The sequence below is a fragment of the Felis catus genome, chromosome C1, assembly GCF_018350175.1.
Source record: "Felis catus isolate Fca126 chromosome C1, F.catus_Fca126_mat1.0, whole genome shotgun sequence".
In the NCBI taxonomy this organism is placed as follows: Eukaryota; Metazoa; Chordata; class Mammalia; order Carnivora; family Felidae; genus Felis; species Felis catus.
Window position 1 is genome coordinate 18,287,699 of NC_058375.1, and position 20,536 is coordinate 18,308,234.

The following is a 20,536-nucleotide window of genomic DNA, read 5'->3' on the forward strand; positions in this document are numbered from 1 at the left end:
GGAATCCCAAAAAGGACCCAGGCCCGGGAGAGGCGCGAGGACACCACGGGGAGGCGCCGCCACTCCAGCGTCCCTACCCTGGCGCCCCCGGGGCGGTCCCCAAGGCGGTGGGACCGAGGGGCGAGCTCGGCCCCTCCCCAGGATCACCTGCGCCGGGCGGGGCGGGGCCGGGGGCGGGATTCCCGGCGGGAAGAGCCCGGGCGGCCGCGGCGGCGCCGGCTGGCAGGCGAGCGGGCGGCGGCGGCGCGGGGCGGGCGGCTCGTCGGGCAGGTAAGGGGCACCGGGACGCACCCGGGTCTGCGGGGGGCACACGGGCGGCCGGGCTCCGGCGCGGCGGCTCGCGGTCCACCTGCCGGCCGCCCTGGGCGAAGGAGAGCCCGGAGGGGGTGGGGGGAGTGAGGGGTCCCGGGTGTCGCCCCACTTTCGTTAGAGGGAGGGCCAGGAGTGTGCGCGCGGGGGCAGCGGTCAGGGCTGGCGGGAGGAAAGTTGATCATCTCCCGCGGGGCTTGGAGATGGGGATGGGGCAGGCGTCAAGGGGCCCGGAGTGCCAGACAAGCTCAACTGAGAGCAGAGAAGCGCCCTTGGACTGCGTTTGGGGGGTTGACACTTCGGCATGGAGGAAGCAAGTCGGTCCTTTGTCCCGCCCCCCAGCACGCCTCTGCGGAGAGCCTGAGACTCCCCGGAAGAAAGGGGAGCTGACCTGGCCCGCCCGGAGGTGGAAGGGGCTTTGAACCGCTCAGGACCAGTGTTTGCTTCATCTGTGAAATGGGCGTCTTGGTGGGTGGGCCCTATGCGGAGGCCCCCACCCCTCCGGGAGGAGGATCTGCGATTCTAGGAGATGAAAAGCCACGTTAGGGTTCGGATCAGCAAGTTCAGTAGACACGTTGCAGCAGCTGCTGGGTGGCTCGCTGGACAAGCTGCTCCAGAGGAAAGAGGCAGGCAGGGCTGCTGTTCAACCGCCTGGGGACCTGGGTGGGAGGAGGAGATGGGTGTGTCACAAATACTAGGGCTGGTTTAGGGGGACCAAGGAAGCCCTCTAGTCTGGGAGGAGGATCCAGAAGGCTTCCCGGAGGAGATGGGATTGAAAGCACTGTGCTTGGGGGCCGGTGCTTCGGAATCAGTCAACCTGGGTGTCAGAATCCCTGCAGCGCCCCTTAGCCGGAGGCTAACTTAGCCTTGGGCCAAAGCCTTCATTCCTCTGTGGTTCAGTTTGATGTACTCGTTAAAAGAAGCTGTCTCTCTGAAAGATTAAGTACTATAATCCATATAAAGTACTCAGTACAGAGTCTGTATATCGTAGGCGCTCCACAAACATAAGCTATAATTTCCACTAGACTGAAGCTCCTGGGGGACAGGGACAATGTCACAATGTCCGTTCGGTTTGCCATTATATCGGCATAGAGTAGGTCTCACTACATCTTTTTTTGAATGAACGAATGATGAATCGGTATGTAGTAACTGACCCCTGGTGAGTAGTCAGCCAATAGTAGTGAATTTAGAAATGGCCAGATCCCAACAGGAGGGTATGGATATAGAAGACAATGGTTTAAGCGGACGGAATAGTGTGAACCAAAGCCCAAAATAACAGATCCGGGATCCCTGCTTCCTATGGGGAGGAGGGGTAACATGATTAGCATATCCAGAGCATAGAGGTAGGGAAGGGCACCTGGAATCCCAAATCCCACACGGATTTGGTGAAGGAGCCACATGGTCATAGGTGAAGGAGCTGGAAGTCTGGGTAGGTCAAATACCTTTCTCATGTCCTCTCAGTGACCATCTCAAAGTTATGGGGGGAAAGGAAGGAAGGGGGCCAAGAGACAGCAAAGGACCATGGGTACCTGATGGGAGCAGAAGATGAAAAGGGAAAGGAGCCCCCGGGACCCCTCCATGGGGGTGGGGCGTTCCTCACCTTGACCCTGCTGGTGTCTGTGCGGCCGATGGTGAGGTGGTCAGAGGGGGCAGTGTGGTGCCAAACAGGCCAACCGCTGGGTGTGTGTGTGACGAGCCAGGCGCGCACTGAGCTGGGTTAGAGGAATGTGCTGCGACTTTAGGGGAATCTGCTGTAGTAGTTTTATATCAACGGCTAATCCTAGAGGCCGGTTCCTGTGCTCCCTGTCGCTCTATGGACTGTGGCCAATCCAGCCTCAGGCCGGGAGGAGCTGTGTCTTTGGGAATAGAACCACTCGAAGTGAAGTGAAGAGCCTTTCTCTTTTCTGAAGTCCCGGAAGGCAGATGTTGGGTTTCCACCTCCCCGGGGTGACCAGGAAGATGTAAGAAGCAAAGGTCGGAGGTGGAGGGGAGAGTTTGGGGGGGAACACATCCACAGGAGATCAGAGGCACTGTACCCCTCGAAAGAGCCGGGTTCATAACTTCTCCTCATAGCGCTTTCCATAATTTCCACAATCATTTGTTCAATTTGCAATTTGCCCTGGACAAATCAGTGCCCCAGAGACCCGCGGGGGTCCGAAGAGAAGGAAAACAACACCCACACTGATCCCCTCCCCACTGCTCCTGGGACACAGGGTCACAGTGTGTGAGGGCTACGGGGACCCTTGGCAGTAAGAGAGGGCACCCTCCATTTAAATTTGTTTTTTTTTAATGTTTACTTATTTTTGAGAGAGAGAGAGAGAGGGAGACACACATTCTGAAGCAGGCTCCAGACTCCCAGCTGTCAGCACAGAGCCCGATGCGGGGCTCGAATTCACCAACTGTGAGATCAGACCTGAGCCGAAGTCAGACGCTCAACCGACCGAGCCACCCAGGCGCCCCAAGAGGGCACCCTCCATTTAAAGGTGTGGAAGCAGAGGCCACCCAGGCAACCCCCTAGGCTGAACTCTTGCTGCCAGATGGACCTGGGCAGATGCACACTTTGCAGGCTGCCATCGAAGAGCCCCTGAAGGCGGCCTCGAAGCCGCAGCCTGTTTATTTCTCCTGGACAATGTCCAAGCCCTGTGCGTGCTGCCCCATCACCTTCCCCACCTCCATCCAGCCTGCTGATGCAGTCATTGGCATCTTGGCTTCTGGCATCCCACTCTTTGCTTTGGGATCTGGCAGGAGGGGTCCCTCTTTGTTTTCCCTCAAACAAATTCCTTATGGGAACCAGAGATCCTAGGCAGGCAGGAGGAGGTAGGTAGGAAGAAGGGGGACTGAGCCAAGGCAGAGAGCGGCTGTGGATTCCTGAGCAGGGCTGAGGTGTAGGTAAGGCTGAGGGAGGTGTGGCAGGGGAGGCGGGAACCTCTCCTGTGGTTTGAACTCCCGGGAGTGGTGGCTGCAGGCTGGCCTGAGGAAGGAAAAGAGGGTGTGCCAGTCTCTAAGACAGAGAGGCCTGTAATTCGGCCAGCTTCAGGGCCTGCTGTGAGTGGCCTCCTGCCTGGGCCGCCACTCCTGAGCCGCTGGGGCCCTTGGTGGGACTGCCACATCCTATGGTGGCTGCTGGGGGCCTTGAGGAAGCGGGGCAGGTGGTGCAGACCCCGGAGAGCCGGTGCGCCCTGCTCCAGGCCAGCCTTGGGCAGAAGTCAGCAGCAGGCCTGGGCGAGGAGCAAGGGCTTGGACCTCTGCTTTGGAGTTGTGGGGTCTTGTTTAAGCCATGGCACCTCTCTGAGCCTCAGTTCCCTAATTTATTAGAGAGAAAACTATCCACAGCAGTCACTCAATAGATATTAGCTTCCCTTCCCCTTTATTTATTTATTTAAAATATTTATTTTTGGGAGGGGGGCGGGGAGGGGCAGAGAGAGAGAGAGAGAGAGGATCTGAAGCAGGCTCTGTGCTGACAGCAGAGAGCCGGATGTGGGGCTCGAACTCACAGACCCTGAGATCATGACCTGAGCCGGAAGTCAGACGCCTGACCCCCGGAGCCACCCAGGAGCCCCTCTCTTCCCCTTTTAAGAAACTTGTGTCTTGGGAACTGTGGAGCCAACCTGGAGGGCAAAGAGCCTCTGAATTTTTGAATTCCTCCACAGTTTACACACTATTCACTCATCCCACTTCTCCAGGGCTACCAACGCCCCCGGCCTGCACTGGGGATTCAGACACACCCCCAGTTTCTTGCAGACCCCCCAGCACAGCACCCTGGCTTTGCTCGGAAGCTTCTGTATATTCCTGCACCTGGGGTATCTCCTCAGTCTCTTTCTTGTGCCGTCAAAAGCAATTGTGTAACTAGTTCCCCCACTGCTGTACCTCATCCCATCATCCCCCTCCCCCAGATTCTCTAAGGTTTCAGCCTGCAGGTCACAGAGGGAAACAAAGGCGCGCCCACACGGTGCTAAATGCTCCCCGCATGCCTCCCTCCCTGTAACACCCACAGCATCCCAGGAAGCGAGTTAGGAGGATTCCCTAGTTCCGTACCAAGGTTCGGAGACATGTGCAACCTTCTGGTTGTCACAGAGGTAACCAGTGATGCATCCTGACTAGGAAACTAGGCAGTTCTGCCTTCAAGGGCCCCTTCCTCCATAAAAATGTCAAAAGTGTTATTTACGACTGCGTTGAATAATTAATTAATAATTAATTAAATAATTAATATTTAATTTTTAAATTCACACTTTTAATTTTTAAATTTAATATATTTAATATTTAATTGAATCTATATTTAAGTAATATATGTATTTAGTATACAGTTTTGAAGTTTATTTATGTTGAGAGAGACAGAAACAGCGTGAGTGGGAGAGGGGTGGAGAGAGGGAGACACAGAATCCCAAGCAGGCTCCGCACAGTGTGGAGCCTGACCCGGGGTTCAAACCCACGAAGGTGCGAGACCATGACTTGAGCCAAAACCAAGATGACACTTAACCGACTGAGCCACCTGTTGGTTAGTGGGGAGCCCACTGTCTCCCCATGTCTCCCCAATGCCCCACTGCATTGGTATATTAAAACATTTTCTTCAACCTAGAAGTTCCTCTTTTCTTCTGTTTTGAAAGAAATGGAAACATTTTTGTGCGCCCCGGGGCTTTGTCTCCTGTGCCCAGTGGCAACGTTGGCCCAGAGCTAATAGGCCTGGAAATCCAGCCGTCGCCCGTGGGGTCGCTGTGAAGTTCCAACTCCTCCCTGCACTGCTCTTTAGCAGTTAAAAAAAAAAAATGAACAAAGAACTGGGGGAAAGGACTGGTTATCTGAAACCGTACCACCTGGAGTGGTATTAATAGTTCTCTCTGGAAAAGGAAACTTGATTTGTATATCCCACCCCCCCACCCCCCACCCTTCAACCCCTTCCCTGCCTTGCTGGTTTTGGACCAAAACTTTAAAAACATTTAAAAAAATATTTGTTTGTTTGTTTATTTATTTATTTATTTATTTATTTATTTATTTATTTTTGAGAGAGAGAGAGAGAGAGAGAGAGAGAGAGCGCACTAGTGGGAGAAGAGCAGAGAGAGAGAGAGAGAGAGGGAGACACAGAATCCGAAGCAGGCTCCAGGCTCCGAGCTGTCAGCACAGAGCCCTCCCTGGGGCTCGAACCCACAAACTGTGAGATCATGACCTGAGCCGAAGTTGGATGCTAAGCCGACTGAGTCACCTGGGTGCCCCTTGACCAAAACTTTTTAAAGGTCAAGCCCGCTGAATCCTCTTTCTCAAAAACTCCAGATGCCCTACCTGGGGCTTTTCTCCAGTCACGGACGTTAAGGAGAACTGGTTTGCCCAGAGGACAAAGGGGATTCATTTATTTTTTAGAAATAGCTCCAAGTTCCTGCCTAAGCCCCGAAATCAATATCGTTGGTCATAATAATAACAGCAACAATAATTAACACATTTGCGCGCTCTCCGAGTGCGGGGTGCTGTGCCAATCCCTGGGTGCGCATTGTTTCCTAAAAGCCTTGGTAACCCTACGGATAGATACTGTGATTATCTCCATTTTGCAGATGAAGAAACTGAGGCTTAGGGAGACTGAGTGGCCCAAGTGGCAGGGGGTCTGCGGGTTGATTGTCAAAGCATAACCTCCACGAGGGCAGGGACTGTTTCCCACTGTCTCCCCATCACCCGGCACGATGTCTTGGTACACACGAGCCTTCAATACAGAATGAATGTTTGACCCCAGAGCCTGACCTCCTAACCTCTCCTCTGTCCTGCTCTTTAGGGCAGCTTGCCTGCTTCTGGTCCTGCCCTTACGGGGCAAAAATTGGTAGCTACAGCCCAGGGGTGGTCTGGGACGGGTCAAAGCTGGGGGCAGACTTGAACAGAACAGGCAAAGGTGGAGGCATTCACTGCCCCATCAACACCCCTCCTACCACCCCCACCCCCAGCCTATGGAATCCCACTGGGAGAGTCTACCCCTCGCCCAGGCCGCTGCCCAGCTAGGAACTCAAAGGTGCAGCCTGACAGTCACGCAGGCAGAGTGCGGCAGGAAGGGGATGGCCGAGGGTGTCTGTGTGGCTCTCCACCCTGGGGCCCATCTTTTTTCCTCTCCTGTTAGGCCTTTGGCCCTTCCCCGGGGTTCATTTACAGCCAGATAGCTGGTACCCCCAGGGGAACTTGAACTCACCTGACAAAGTAATTAGACAGCTAAGAAATACAGCTACTATAAAAGAAGGACAATAAACCAAGCTACACGTTCCATCTGAAGCAGAATTATTGAAGCAGAGGGACCAAGATTTGAAAAAAAAAAAAATTTATGTTTATTATTTTGAGAGAAAGAGCGCAAGCGGGGGAGGGGCAGAGAGAGAGGGAGACACAGAATCCGAAGCAGGCTCCAGGCTCCGAGCTGTCAACACAGAGCCCGATGCGGGCTCAAACTCATGAATCATGAAATCATGGCCTGAGCCGAAGTCGGATGCTTAGCCGACTGAGCCACCCAGGTGCCCTGGGACCAAGATTTTAAAGTAAAACCTGATCATAATACTTAAGGAGATAAGAGCAGACATTTGTAAAACGATACAAGAATAAGAAGTCATAGGTGAGAACCAAGTGGTAACATGAGCTATTTAAAATAAAGGACCGAATAGACCTGTGTAAATATCAGGATGGATCCCATTGAAGAATTCACTAGTCAAGAGCCAATTCGGATTGAGAATTATCCCCCCAAAGCAGGAAAAGATAACGAGGTAACAAATAAAAACGAAAAGCAGAGAGAGATGGAAAGTAGGAGCAGGAGTCCCCAAAGGAGAGGAAAACAGAAATGGAGAGGGGAAATAAGGAATCAGATGATGGAGCGTAAACATTCCAGAATTAAAGAAACATGGATGAACTCAGATTAAAGGGGTTCCTAGAGGAGCCAACGGTAGAAATAAGGGAAAATCCACACTGATGGGGGTGAAATTGAGACTATGAAAGACAAAGAGAAAGAGCAGAGAGAGAGAGAGAGATGATGACCCTCACGAAGGAACCAAGAATCTGATGGCCATTCTGTTCCTCACTATGGACTCTTGATAAAGGAGGTCACAAAGTTATTAACAACTGAAAGAGAAGGACTTTCCATCCAGCGTTTTAAAGCCAGCCAAACTGTCACTCGCACATGAGGTCACAATAAAAATATTCCTAGGTAAATAAGACTGCCGAAGGGGAAGTACACAGACCCACACTGAAAATCTTCTTAGAGGAAATACTTCAGTAATGAAGGAAGCAAATCCGGGAGAATCCTACAACAACGAAGGCAAGTCGGTGCTTCAGGTCAGGCTGAGTGCCAGCAGCAGGGGTGGTGGTGCTCAGCATTTTAGGTGGGAAGAGGGTCTTTAGACATATTGGGAAGACTGGAGAATGCCACGACACGACGGACTGGCCAGACCAGGGAGCTATATACAGTGCCTGCTCTAATCGGGAAAGTGAGAGAATCCCAAAGCCGCCCCTAACTGTTGAAGTTAAGGACACAGTGGCCAGAGCTGTGCGATCCAGGGTCTGGAAGCTGCTCTGCTGTAACTGCCCGGATCCTGGAACTCAGAGTCCGGCTCCAGTGTTACCGACAAAACTTGCTCATCTTTTCAACAAAGAGAGGGTCAGCCCCGGGCTCAGACACTGGGAGGTAACTGTCCAGCTAGAAAGCTGGAACTTAACGACATTGATCTGCTTCGTCTAATTTATTTTGTTACTTTCTGTTGATGGCAGTGGACTTTTTTTTTTTTTTTCTGTTTTCAGAAGTGATGGGAAATTTCTGTTTCAAATAAACTGGTAACATATTTCAAAGGAAACGTAGGTCCCGGAATCTCAATACAAAGTCATCATGATTAGTGTAAACACTTATTAAAAGACGTCAGAGGTGGCAAAGGTGACCTGGGGAGGAGGGGGCGGTTAGGTCTCATGATCCAGGCAGGTTTAGCGGGCTGGAGTTGGGAAGACGTGTTCCTGGGGAGCCAACTGCTCCAAAACTTAGTGGCTTAAATCAACAATTTATTATTTTGTGTCTCCTGGCGCTGTAGGTTGACCAGGTTCAGCTGGGAGGTTCTCGCTCAGGATGTCTCACCAGGTTTCGGTCAGATATTCAGGCGACTGGCCTGGGTATCCGAGGTGGCTCATGTGCATGGCCACCTGTTGACCCTGGCTGCCAGTTGGGAACATAGTTGGGGCTGTCACCTCGAGCATCTACCTGTGGCCTCCCCGTGTACCTTGGGCTTCTTGCGGCATGGCAGCTGGGTTCCAAGAGGGAGGTTCCCAGGAGCAAACACTCAGGAAGCAAACCATGGCACCTAAGGGCTGTACCCAGAACTGCCAGTGTCACTCCCACCATATTCCAGTGCTGCTAGCTGTCACAGGGCCCGCCTAGATTCCAGGGAGTGGACAAGGAGACTCTGCCTCTTGGTGGGACGAGTGGCCAGGAGACATTGCTGGAGACCTTGTGGGGTGGAAAACTCTGCGCAGCCAGCATCCGGGAATCCTGGGAAGCACCGGTGAGTTTGGGAGAACGGAAGTGGCTCATTCTGCCTGGGGCAGGAGGAAAGAAAGAGATGCGTGCTGGCGGATCAGACTGAGAAAAGTTCATGGAAGATGTCGGGTGCCAAGACTAAGTCAGAAGGGACCGATGGTATTGGAGCGGCAGGGAGACCCCGTGCAGAAGACTAAGGTCTTGGCCGTTCTACACTTTGAATTCCTTTTGCAACAAGTAGGTCCCCAGGGAAGAGGCTGGTGGCTTCTGTTCCTTCGCAGTGGCATATCCCAGCCCCATGACAGAGTGAAAAACACTCTGCCCTCAATCCACTGGGCAGTTGTTGGATGGTTATCGTATGCTGGGTGCTTGGCCAGGCCAGGCCAGGTACTATGCAAGTAAGTCCGACTCATGAACCGCTGGCTATCCTGGAAATTCCACTATTTCTACCTTCATTCTGATGCTGGCAGGCTGGGTCTGGGGACCCAGAGGGGGTCCCACAGGACCAGCCTAGAGGGTCCTTCATAAACTATAGAAATTAAACTCGAGGGGCGCCTGGATGGCTCAGTTGGTTAGGTGTCTGACTCTTGATTTCAGCTCAGGTTATAATCTCATGGTTCATGGGATCGAGCCCTGCGTCGGGCTTTGTGCCGATAGCGTGGAGCCTGCTTGGGATTCTCTCTCACTCTCTCGCTGCCCCTCCCCTGCTCACGCTCTTCCTCTCTCTCAAAATAAACATTTAAAAAGAAATTAAACGCGAGCCAGCAGGAGGTGAAAACAGGTTATTGAAGATGTAGAGAGAGCAGATACAGACAGACTGGGAGACTCAGGAAAGAAGGGAGGGAGTCTCGTGTGTGTTCGGGGCCTGGGGTTTTTACTGAAGACAGTGGTCTAGTGTATGTGTCCTCTCAGGCACCCAGGAACCAGTCAGAACAAAGAAGAGGGTTCGGGTGTCGTTCCTGGGATCCAGGGGGTCTTGGCGTCCAGATGTCTATGCTGCCGTGGTCTAGAATAGAATACACGTGTAATAGCTTTCTGTGGTCATTCTCACCCGGTCCTTCCTTAGGTGTTACCTCTTCTAGAGAAGTCAAGGAAGACATATGCCCTTTGCATTACAAGGCTTGTGTAAAGTGGGGCGGGGGTGCAGTAGAGCTCAGGGAGCCCGAGTCTGGAGAGTTCAGTGCACGTTCGAAGCTGACCTTTCCTTGGCATCTGCCCGTCTCTTCCACGAAGTGTGCATCCATTCATTGATTCATTCAGGTGTCTTCTTAGATGGCAGGCCCCGCGCCGAAGGCTGGCAATACGGCTCTCAGGCAGGATCTGTCCCCCAGGGGGCTCCTAGCATAGAAGGGAAGACAGGCCAGTCTACTAATTACGCTTTCATGTGCCGAGTGTTCTAGCCGGGGTCCCTATGAGATGCTGTGAAGATTCTCAGAGGAGATTGACCTCCTTGAGGTTGGTGGGGAGGCTCTGGGCAGGTCTTGGAGGAAAAGGAAACCAGTATTTCTGGTGCCCACTGTGCAGGCACTCTGCCGGGGGTTTGGCACTCGGGACTAAATGACTCTTGTAGGCAAAACCCTTACACATGCCCGGTTTATACAGCAAGGCGAAGTCATTGGCACTTGTTATGAACAGCTATTATCTCACTTGACTGTTGCAACCAGGAATTAGATAGAAATCACAAAGCCCAGCTTGCATAGGAGGAAACAGGCTCCAAAGAGGTTCAGTCACAAGCCCAAGGTGACTCCATTCAGCCAGATTCCAAGCCCGGGGGATCTCTGAAACCCCTACGTCTGTCCTAACTCTAAAACCCATAAGTCTGCCCACTGTAGCACACTGCCAGTTCACAGGGAGCAGAGTACCTGCCAAGAGAGGGGAAAAACCTTGTGGGAAGGAAAACTCGAGAGTCCCAAAGAGCCAAGCTGCGGGCTGTGTGGGTGCCAAGGTGGAATGGGAGAAGGGGCAGGAGAAGATGTGAAGGGCCTTGAATGCCAGGCCAGGGGAGGGGCGGGGCCTTTATTTCTATCTGCGAAAGAGAACTGACCGAGGGATTTGTGGCTCCCGGCCCATACTGGAGTCTCTCCTCCCAGGTCACTCTCCCTTGAAAGCTAATGTCCACGTCCTCTGACGCGGAGCCAGGCCCTGAACACGGGTCTCCTGACTCCCAGCCCAGAACTCACTCCACACCCAGTTTCCTCCCTGTCTCGGCCTCCCTTGCAGGCTGTGGTGTTTGCTCAGAACCTGAGCCCAGGGCAGAGAGCACAGAAATATTTATTTATGTCACGGCCAACCCTGCCTCCTGGAGGCCCCCAAGGGGTACCTCACAGAGAGGTTCAGTTATATAACCCCAAGTTGACACAGCAGGAAGAAGGAAATACATTATAATTACTCATTTTTCTCAATCCTGGACACATTTTGAAACTGACTAGCTTAACATTTTCCTCTCTTCTTCTCCCTCCCTCATCTTATTGGCCTCGGATTTCCAGGATCTTGGTGGTTCTAGATCAGTTGTTGATTTTAGCCTCGATTCTGGTGAGACGGGGGGTTTGGGGAGATCTTCCTACATGGGGCGGAGGGGAGAGAAGTGAATGTATTCAAGTTCTGCTTTGTGCCAAACCCTACCCCAGGGGCTCTGTAGTCACGATCTCATTTCCCCCCAAAACAGCAACCCCATCCAGAAGGTCCCATTCATTACCTTGATCTTACAGAAAGGAACGGAGGTACAGAGAGGTTAAGTAACTTCCCAAAGGGCACCCAGTAGAGCCAGGTCAATCTGGGGTTCAAACCTCTCACACGGATATGTAACAGGGATTCTTGAGAGAGCAGGGTGCTGGCTTCTCCCAATCCCAGTAAAAGGGGCGCCTGGGTGGCTTAATTGGTTAAGCATCTGACTCTTGTTTTAGCTCAGGTCATGATCTCACAGTTCGTAGGTTCGAGCCCCACGTCAGGCTCTGTGCTGACAGCAAGAAGCCTGCTTGTGATTCTCTCTCTCCCTCTCTCTGCCCCTGACCTTCTTGCGTGCGTACTGCCTCTCTCTACCTCTCTCAGTCAAAATAAACAAACATAAAAAAAAAAAAAAATCCAGTAGGGGCGACTGGGTGGCTCAGTCGGTCAAGCATCCAACTTTGGCTCAAGTCATGGCCCCACAGTTCATGGGTTCGAGCCCCACGTCAGACTCTGTGCTGACAGATTCTGTCTCCTTTTCTGTCTGCCCCTCCCCCACTCGTGCTCTGTCTCTCTCAAAAATAAACATTTTTTAAAAATCCCAGTAAAATATAATAGCAATACCAATAATAATAAAACTTATAAAGTTTTTAGAAAACTGCTTGGCACATACTAAGCGATCATTACATGCTTATTCTTAACACTGAACCCTCAAAATATGGAACAGACGCTAAGTCAGATTGCCTGGGTTCGTGCCCCATCTCAGTTGGTGACCTTGGACAAATTATTTAACCTCCTTGGGCTTTGGTGTCTTTCTTTCTTTCTTTTTTTTAAAGAACATACTTCAGCTTTTTTTCTTTTTAATGTTTATTTATTTATTTTGAGAGAGAGAAGGAGGGTGGGAGCAAAGGGGAGAGAGAGAGAGAGAGAGAGAGAGAGAGAGAGAGAGAATCCTTAGCAAGCTCCACGCTTGGCGTGGAGGCCGACATGGGCCTTGATCCCACCACTGCAAGATCGTGACCTGAGCCAAAATCAAGGGTCGGATGCTCAACCTGGGCAACCGAGTCACGGAGTCACCCAGGCACCCTGGCCTCGGTTTCTTCATATACAAAATTTAGATGGTAATATGCTTTCCACTTCTGGTGGATGAGACAGTCAAAGAAACATAAAGTACTTAGTAGAGAGCCTAGCACTTAGAACCAATGTCAGCTACTATTACATTACGGGGATTCAGACACTGGTCACTCTGTACCCCCTGCCCCAACCCAAGAACTTAGTGACCACATAGTACCACTCAAACTCCACCCTCCCGGGCAGCCTGCCTTCCCCCCCACCCCACCCCCCGGCACCCTCCTCAGTGCCCTTTCTCTGAGCTCCGCAGCACTCACAGCCTGTCTTGTGTCTTCGTGTCTCGTCTGCATCACCGTGGCAGCCACATGTGGCAGGAAAGCACAAGCCAGATGATCTGTGCTTGATCCTGGCTCGATAGGGCCATTCAGCCAGCAATTACTGAACACCCTCAGCCCCTTCACTAAGCCAGTGGTTTATTTCATTCAGCAACTATGTGTTCACACCTGCGGTGTGCCAAGCAGTTTTCAAGGCTCTAAGGATTCAAAAGGTAAAAATCAAAACCCAGACACGGCCCCTGCACTCGTGGAGCTGAATCTGGCATGGGACACGAACAGCCATCAGACGGAAGATGCTAACTAACCAGTGGGGAGAGAGGGACGTGGCGTTGTCAGAGTGCACAACACGGGGATTTGAAGTGATGCTTGGGGTAAAGTATCAGATGTGTCAGTAGGTGAGGAAAGAGTGCTCGGCACATGCAAAGACCCTGTGGCAGGGATGGGAGGGCCTAATAGGAGAGTAGAAAGGTCTACAGGATCCAGATACTGTACAGAAGACTTGTTGACCACTGTAAGTTCTAGATTGGGGTAGCCTTGAGGTGTTTGGAGATGGCTGTGGCTGCATGATGAAGGGTTGCAGGGGCTCAGGGCAGAAGCAGGTGGGACCCGTTGGGAAGTCTGGTGCCAGAGCCTCCGTTGTAGCATCCTGCACCGCTGCCCATATGGCATCATCTTCATTTCCTAAGTGCTTCCTAGGGTGCCAAGAACTGTGCCAGGCACTGGGATGTCACCTCTGGGTGAAAAAGACAAGCTCCCCACTCTTGCAGAGCTTAGGGTCTGGAGAGATGGATGGGTCACAAACAAGACAGAGCTGGTGAAGGAAATTCACGGGGGTAAGTGAGATGATTTCTGGGGGTGGCGTAAAGGGAACATCTCAGACAGAAGTGACATGGAAACTGACACAGTCATAAAATTGCATAACCACGTGGTAGTTTAGAACTCCAGCGGGGAAGAGGGGCGGGCGTAACAAACTCATGAAGCAGCCTTTTTTTGGGGGTGGGGGGAGCATGGGACATAAGTTTTTGAGGTATTTGAAGGTTTGGTTTTGAAGTATAAGTAGGAGTTCACCAGGCAGACGGGGTTAGGAGGTCACCCTAGAGAGAAGCACAAATACGAAAGAGACAAGTAACGTTATGAGGCATGTACAGCACAAAGGCTTTGGCATTTTTATTTTATTTTTTAATTTTTTTAACGTTTATTCATTTCTGAGACAGAGAGAGACAGAGCATGAACGGGAGAGGGGCAGAGAGAGAGGGAGACACGGAATCGGAAGCAGGCTCCAGGCTCTGAGCGGTCAGCCCAGAGCCCGACGCGGGGCTCGAACTCACGGACCGCGAGATCGTGACCTGAGCTGAAGTCGGACGCTTAACCGACTGCGCCACCCAGGCGCCCCGGCTTTGGCATTTTTAAAGTGTGGTCCTTCAGCTCCATGTGGGCTCACATGCAGGGCCTGTATCGTTTCCTCTTCGTCTCCACTGTTGAGGGCCATCTCTAGCACATAGCACACGATGAGTGTTTACGGAGTGGATGCGTGCACGACCAAAGGAATGAGTGAGTGAGTGTCGGTAGGGGAGGCAGCAAAGAGAACGGGTTGTCCAGTGCAATGTTATGTGAAGCACTCACGTAGTTTTAAATTTTCTAGTAGCCACATTTAAAAAGTAAAAAAGATGAAAGGTAAAAAGAAACAGGTTAAGGGGCACCTGGGTGGCCCAGCCGGTTAAGTGTCCGACTCCAGCTCAGGTCGTGATCTTGCAGTTCACGGGTTCGAGCCCCCGCGTCGGGCTCTGTGCTGACAGCTTGGAGCCTGGAGCCTGTTTCTGATTCTGTGCCTTCCTCTCTCTCTGCCCTTCCCCCGCGTGCGTCTGTCTCTCAAAAATGAATAAACATTAAAAAAAGAAGAAGGGGCGCCTGGGTGGCTCGGTTGGTGGAGCGTCCAACTTCAGGTCATGATCTCACAGTGTGTGAGTTCGAGCCCCGCGTTGGGCTCTGTGCTGACCGCTCAGAGCCTGGAGCCTGCTTCAGATTCTGTGTCTCCCTCTCTCTCTGCCTCTCTCTCTCTCTCTCTCAAAAATAAATAAACATTACTTAAAAAAAAAAAAGAATTAAAAAAAAGAAGAAAAAACAGGCTAAATACATTTTGAGAATATATTTTATTTAACTCAGCATATTCCAAATAGCATCAAACAGGTAATCAAAGTTTAAAAATTCCTACTGAGATATTTTCAATTCTTTTTACTTTGTGCTAAGTCCTGGGGGTCCCGTGGGTATTTTACAGGCACCACACATCTCGATTCAGACCAGCCACATTTCCAGAAGTCAGTAGCCACATGTGGCTGCCATATTGGAAAGCACATGTCTAAATGCTGCCAGGTAGTAAAAAAAGCTGCTGAGGAGTTCGGACTTCACTCATCTTAGCTGATGAGAGGCCTGCTGAAGGTCTAGGCAGGGGAGAGCCGGGTCAGATCTGTTGCCTCGGGTGGCTGTGCAGCAGACCGTTTTGCGAGTGGACAGGCCCATTCTGTCCTCTCCGCCGTGGGAAGGAGGGTCACACTCAGGGCGTATCTCACTCCACCAGGCTGTGGTGTGACCAGGGAGGGGAGGATCGGGCACTCTCCCCAACTAGGAATCCCCCCTCCCTTGCTGAACTCCAGAGCCCAAGGCTCCCGCCCCCACCACAATCAGCCACTTCTGTGACTCAGCCTGTCTCTCCTGAGGCCATCAGTGGTCCCTGAACAGGGCAGGCTTTGGCCGAGCACGGCATCTGTGTAATTTGTAGGTAAACAGATGTGGCTCTGGGCAGCTGGGCAAGGAAATGAAGCACCTATTAGCGTGTTTAGCAACAGCCCCACCTGGCCTAGCTCCCTCGGGGTCTCCTGGGGACACACTGGCCCACGGAGGCACATGCTCACATACTCGCCTCCCTGCCCCGTGCAGCTCAGTACCCCCAGGAGTGTTGCAGGTGCCCCTGTATACCCCTTACATCCTTCCCTGGACCCCAGACTCACACTGCCTTGCCTCTTCTGCACGCCCTAAAGGTCTCTTCCACGTTCCCTCCAACTTCAAGGAGGGCAGAGCAGGTGCTGGGAGGTGTCTGGTTTGGGAAGCAGAAGACCAGGCCCCAACCCTGCCCTGGTAGCTCTGCGACTCCGGGTGGGTTACGGCCTCTCTGAGCCTCAGTTTCCTTGGGTGAGAAGCAGAATGGGTGCCATACGGATTAGATGAGACTGTGAGTGTGAAGGCCTAAGTACAGAGCTGGGCACAGGGGAGGGGCCCAACAGAAGCAGTCATGACTGCCTGCTAAGTGGCCACCATCCGCCACCCCCCTCCTGGGGACCCAGGCCCCCCGCACACACCCAAGGCCCTGGATTCTTCCAGCCTGCACGCCTGTGGTCTTCCCAGGTTGTCAGCCTCAGGACAGGGCTTACCCGGCATTGAAGCTAGGGGGTCCTGCAAAGACGGGGGTCCCTGTGCTCAGCTCTGTGGGTGTGAGGTATGAGGTGTTGGTATTCCAGGACTCTGAGTTCCACGGGCGACTCTTCAGAGAGGACACCGGGGGCCCTCAGGCCTTAGAGACAGCACCCGGGACAGGTCAGCACCCAGAGAACCCTGAAACAATATCGGGCTGGCTTACCCACTGGGCACGACAGACACAAGGCTCATGAAACTTGTAAGGACTCCCAAAATATTTTAATTTCTTTTAAAATCGGGGTGGGGGGCTGGGGCGCCTGGGTGGCTCAGTCAGTTAGGTGTCTGACTTTGGCTCAGGTCATGATCTCACGGGTCGGGGGTTCGAGCCCTGCATCGGGCTCCATGCTGACAGCTCAGAGCCTGGAGCCTGCCTCGAGTTCTGCGTCTCCCTCTCCCTCTGCCCCTCCCGTGCTCATGCTCTGTCTCTCTCTGTCTCTCCAAAATAAATAAACGTTAAAAACAATTTTTTTTTTAAATCGGGGTGGGGGGCAAAGAAAACCAACTTTGAGTGCAGAAGAAAATGTTTCCAATTTTTTTCCTCACATCAGGTAAGGAAGATTTAGAAAATATTTAGAGCCCATGAAGATTTATTCTGAGGTGGGGGGAGCCCACAAAAGCCATGACGCGGCTCTGACTGATTCTTTGTTCAGATGCTTTTGTTGGGCAGGGTACTTTCTGTCAGTTCTTGTTCAAGCCTTACACCCTGGTCCAGCCACATACCTCTCTCTGTTACCTCAGATGAGGCAAATGAGACGCACAAAGGGTCACTGAGTTGCCGGGGACAGGGAGCTTAGAGACCACAGCGGTGGGATGTGGGCTTGGGTCCATCTGAGTCCACACGCTTTTACTTTGTGACAACACACTATTTGCAAGTTCGTCATTTTACTTAATTTGGTCCCCACGGCAGAAGGGGGGGGGGACAGTCCCTCCCATTTGAAAGCTGTGGAAACTGAGGCCTGGGAAGGAGAAGGAAGTGCCTTGCTCGCAGTCACTCGCCTTGTCGGTGAGGGAGTCGGGGACTAGCCCTCTCCTCCTGAACCCTGCCTACGGCCCCGTTGCCTCCACCCTCGCCCCCACTGTGCCACCCTCACCTCGGCCACCCGGCGCGCGCGTGTGGCTCCCCTGCCCTCCGTCCCAACCTCCGTCTGCCCGTGTTCCCACCTACGGAGGGGACGCTCGGGTCTGTGCTGTGTCCACATCCCCGCTCCTAGCAAAGGTGGGGGCTGGTACTGCCACCCGAGAGGGTGGGGAGGAAAGAGAGGCCCTGGGCCAAAGGCCAGAGTGAAGGTTTGAACGAAACCATGGGTCCCCCGGACAAATGCCCCTCTGTATCTCAAGGCCTGTTGTGACAGGCCAGGGGCCAGCTCTCACCGCAGGCGGCTTAAACGGCCGGGGTGGTTTCCTCACCTCCTGTCCTCTGCAGGCCAGTGCCTGCCAGGCCCGAGCTTGGGCAGGAAAGGGCAGGGGTGTTCCCTCTGGAATGGAGGGTGTGGGAGGCAAACAAGAGTTGGAGAGGCCGAGGGGCCATGTCCTGAACCCAACTGGGAGACTGCGCGGGTCACAAGACGGAAGGCGAGTGAGAGGGAGGTCACTGAGTCCCCGCTCTGCGTCTTGCGGGAGAACAAGTTAAAGCCCAGACAGAACAAGTCAAAGCCCAGACAGAACAAGCGACTTGCCCAAGGTCACGCAGCAAGTGCGTAACAGAGGAACTCGTGACTTCCAGCCCAGGGTCCCCACCCGCCGCAGCAGGCGTCCCTGTCAGGGAGGCGGCCGTGGCTTTGTTAAATAGGTAAGGTGGTGAGCTCCACGGACCAGGCGAGAGTGTCACATGTTAAAATGACAAAGTACTGAGTTTCCTAGAATTCCGTGTGAACGTACTGATACTCCAGACGCAGTTTACATCCTACACTCATTAGTTACAAACACTTTGAGGTTAGCCCAGCCCTTGGAAAAGGCAGAGGAAGAGGCAGAGAACCAAAAGCAAGACCACTGAGGGGCACCTGGGTGGCCCAGTCGGTTGAGCGTCCGACTTGTGCTCAGGTCGTGATCTCATGGTTCGTGAGATCAGTGAGAACTCAGGCGAGTTCAAGCCCCACATCGGGCTCGCTGCTGTTAGCACAGAGCCTGCTTCGGATCCTCTGTCCCCCCTCTCTGCCCCTCCCCCGCTTGCACACTCTCAAAAAGAAACACTCTAAAAAGAAAAAAAAAAAAAAAGCAAGACCATTGAAAGGTTGGTATTAGGGACAAGTGCAGATTGTACGAAAACATACCACATGAACTACCCACGGACTTTCCTGTCTCCGTGCCCCTGGTGCCTCACCGGCCCGCAGTTTCTTCATTTGTGAGGAGAGGGCCGTGGACCCAGTCGTATTCAGGCTGGCTTCCGTGGGGTCCTGCGACAGCAAGGAGTTGCCCCCCCAGGACGAGAAATAGAGGCGGGGGTTGGAAGGGAGGCGTTTGGTTCCCCAAGCCCTTTGGGGAAGCTTTTCTATCATAAATTCATTCCCCAAACTCTCCCAGAGAAGAGTGGATTTCCTTTCAGTCTGGACCCACACACCAGAAAAGCGGCCAGTTGCCCTTTCTCTGGCTGGCGGAACCCCCTACACCTCCGTCCTCCCCCGAGTAGGACAGGTGACCGCCAGGCTGCTGCAGGGCACCGCGCTGGGCTCCCCCGGGTCCCCAGATCCCGTGTCCTTCTCACACCTTGTTTGTTCCTCCCGGTCGGCGGGGCCTGTCCTCCAGGAGCTCCTGGGGAAAGGTGACTGGGGTGGGGTGGGTTTTTTCTGAAGCTTTGCACGGCAGAAAATGTCATTCTTCTACCTTCCACTCAATATTTAGTTTGGCTTGCTGTACCCTTCCAGGCTGGAAATTATTTTCCCTCAGGACTTGGGAGCCTTGTCTCAGAGCTCTGGTATTGCTGCTGTCAGACTCTGATTTCGTCTGATTATTGGGCCTTTTATTTGTATTCGACCTTATTATTATTGTTTTTTTAACCCACAGACATGTATGAGATATTGTCTCTAGGCCCTGTGTTCTGAAAGGTCACAACGATGAGCCCTATGGTGGCGGGTCTGCTTTACTTACTCGTTGTTCTGGGGACTCAGAGGGGCCTCTCCTTCTGAAAACTCATGGCCTTCATTTCTGGGAGGCTTTCGGGTGTTCTTTGATAATTTCCTCTTCTCGATTTTCTTTTTTTTAAATATTTCTGGAATTCTTACCAACATGATGTTGGGCCTCCAGGAGCATCTGTTCTCACCTATTTTCTTTATCTTTTTTGTTAAACTTTTTGAGAGATTTTCCCCTCTTTCAACCCTTCTATTCAAGTTTTTGTTTTGTCATATTTTTATTTCTTGGCACCCTTTCTTGTTCTCAGAATATTCTTTTCTTATAGCACCCTGTTCTTGTTTTATAGATGCAGTGTCTTATCTCTCTGAAGACAAGGAAGTTTTCTTCTGCCCTTTGTATTGCCTGCTTGTTTTTTTTTTTTTATGTTTATTTATTTTTGAGAGAGAGACAGAGCATGAGCGGAGGAGGGGCAGAGGGAGAGAGGGAGACACAGAATCTGAAGCAGGCTTCAGGCTCTGAGCTGTCAGCACAGAGCCGGACGCAGGGCTCCAACTCAAAAACCGTAAGATCATGACCTGAGCCGAAGTCAGAGGCTTACCCGACTGAGCCACCCAGGCGCCCCTGTCTGCTTGTTTTAAATGCCTCCAGCTGTTCATTTGTTTTGTTTACTGTCTGTTCAATCACGTTTGAGGCTTTTCCCCCCAAAGGTCTATAGACCCTTAACTATCTGTTTTTGTTTAAGAAGAAAGCATTAGAAAGCTCATTTATTTTTTTCTAAGTTTATTTATTTTGAGAGGGGGGACGGAAAGAGAGAATCCCGAGCAGGCTCAGAGCTGGCAATCCAGAGCCCAAAGCGGGGCTCGATCCCACCAACGGTGAGATCATGACCTGAGCCGAAACCAAGTCTTGGATGCTTTACCAGCTGAGCCACCCAGGTGTCCCTAAAAAATTCATTAAAAAAAAAAAATCATGAGAAGCTCTGGGTGTGGGGGTGGGCTTTTCAACTCATAACGCCATTGGCTGATTGGCAGGAACCTGGTCATTTCATTGGAGGATCCTGTAACTTGAGGCAGTATCTGTGTCTGTTCTCTTTGGCTGGTCAGGCTCCCCAGCCCCTCTCTAATTTCCTGTCTGGAGGTTAAGCCTGATTGTC

General features: G+C 52.3%; 1 protein-coding gene across 1 annotated transcript in view; it reads left to right on the top strand.

Annotated features, from left to right (window-relative positions):
- Positions 1-223: 223 nt before the first annotated feature.
- LOC101101650 (non-compact myelin associated protein) overlaps positions 224-20,536 on the top strand; it is a 41,160-nt gene continuing 20,847 nt past the window's right edge. Inside the window, exon 1 of the mRNA XM_045035308.1 lies at positions 224-270. The gene's annotated coding sequence lies outside the window, so the exon portion shown is untranslated. The remainder of the gene's footprint in view (positions 271-20,536) is intronic.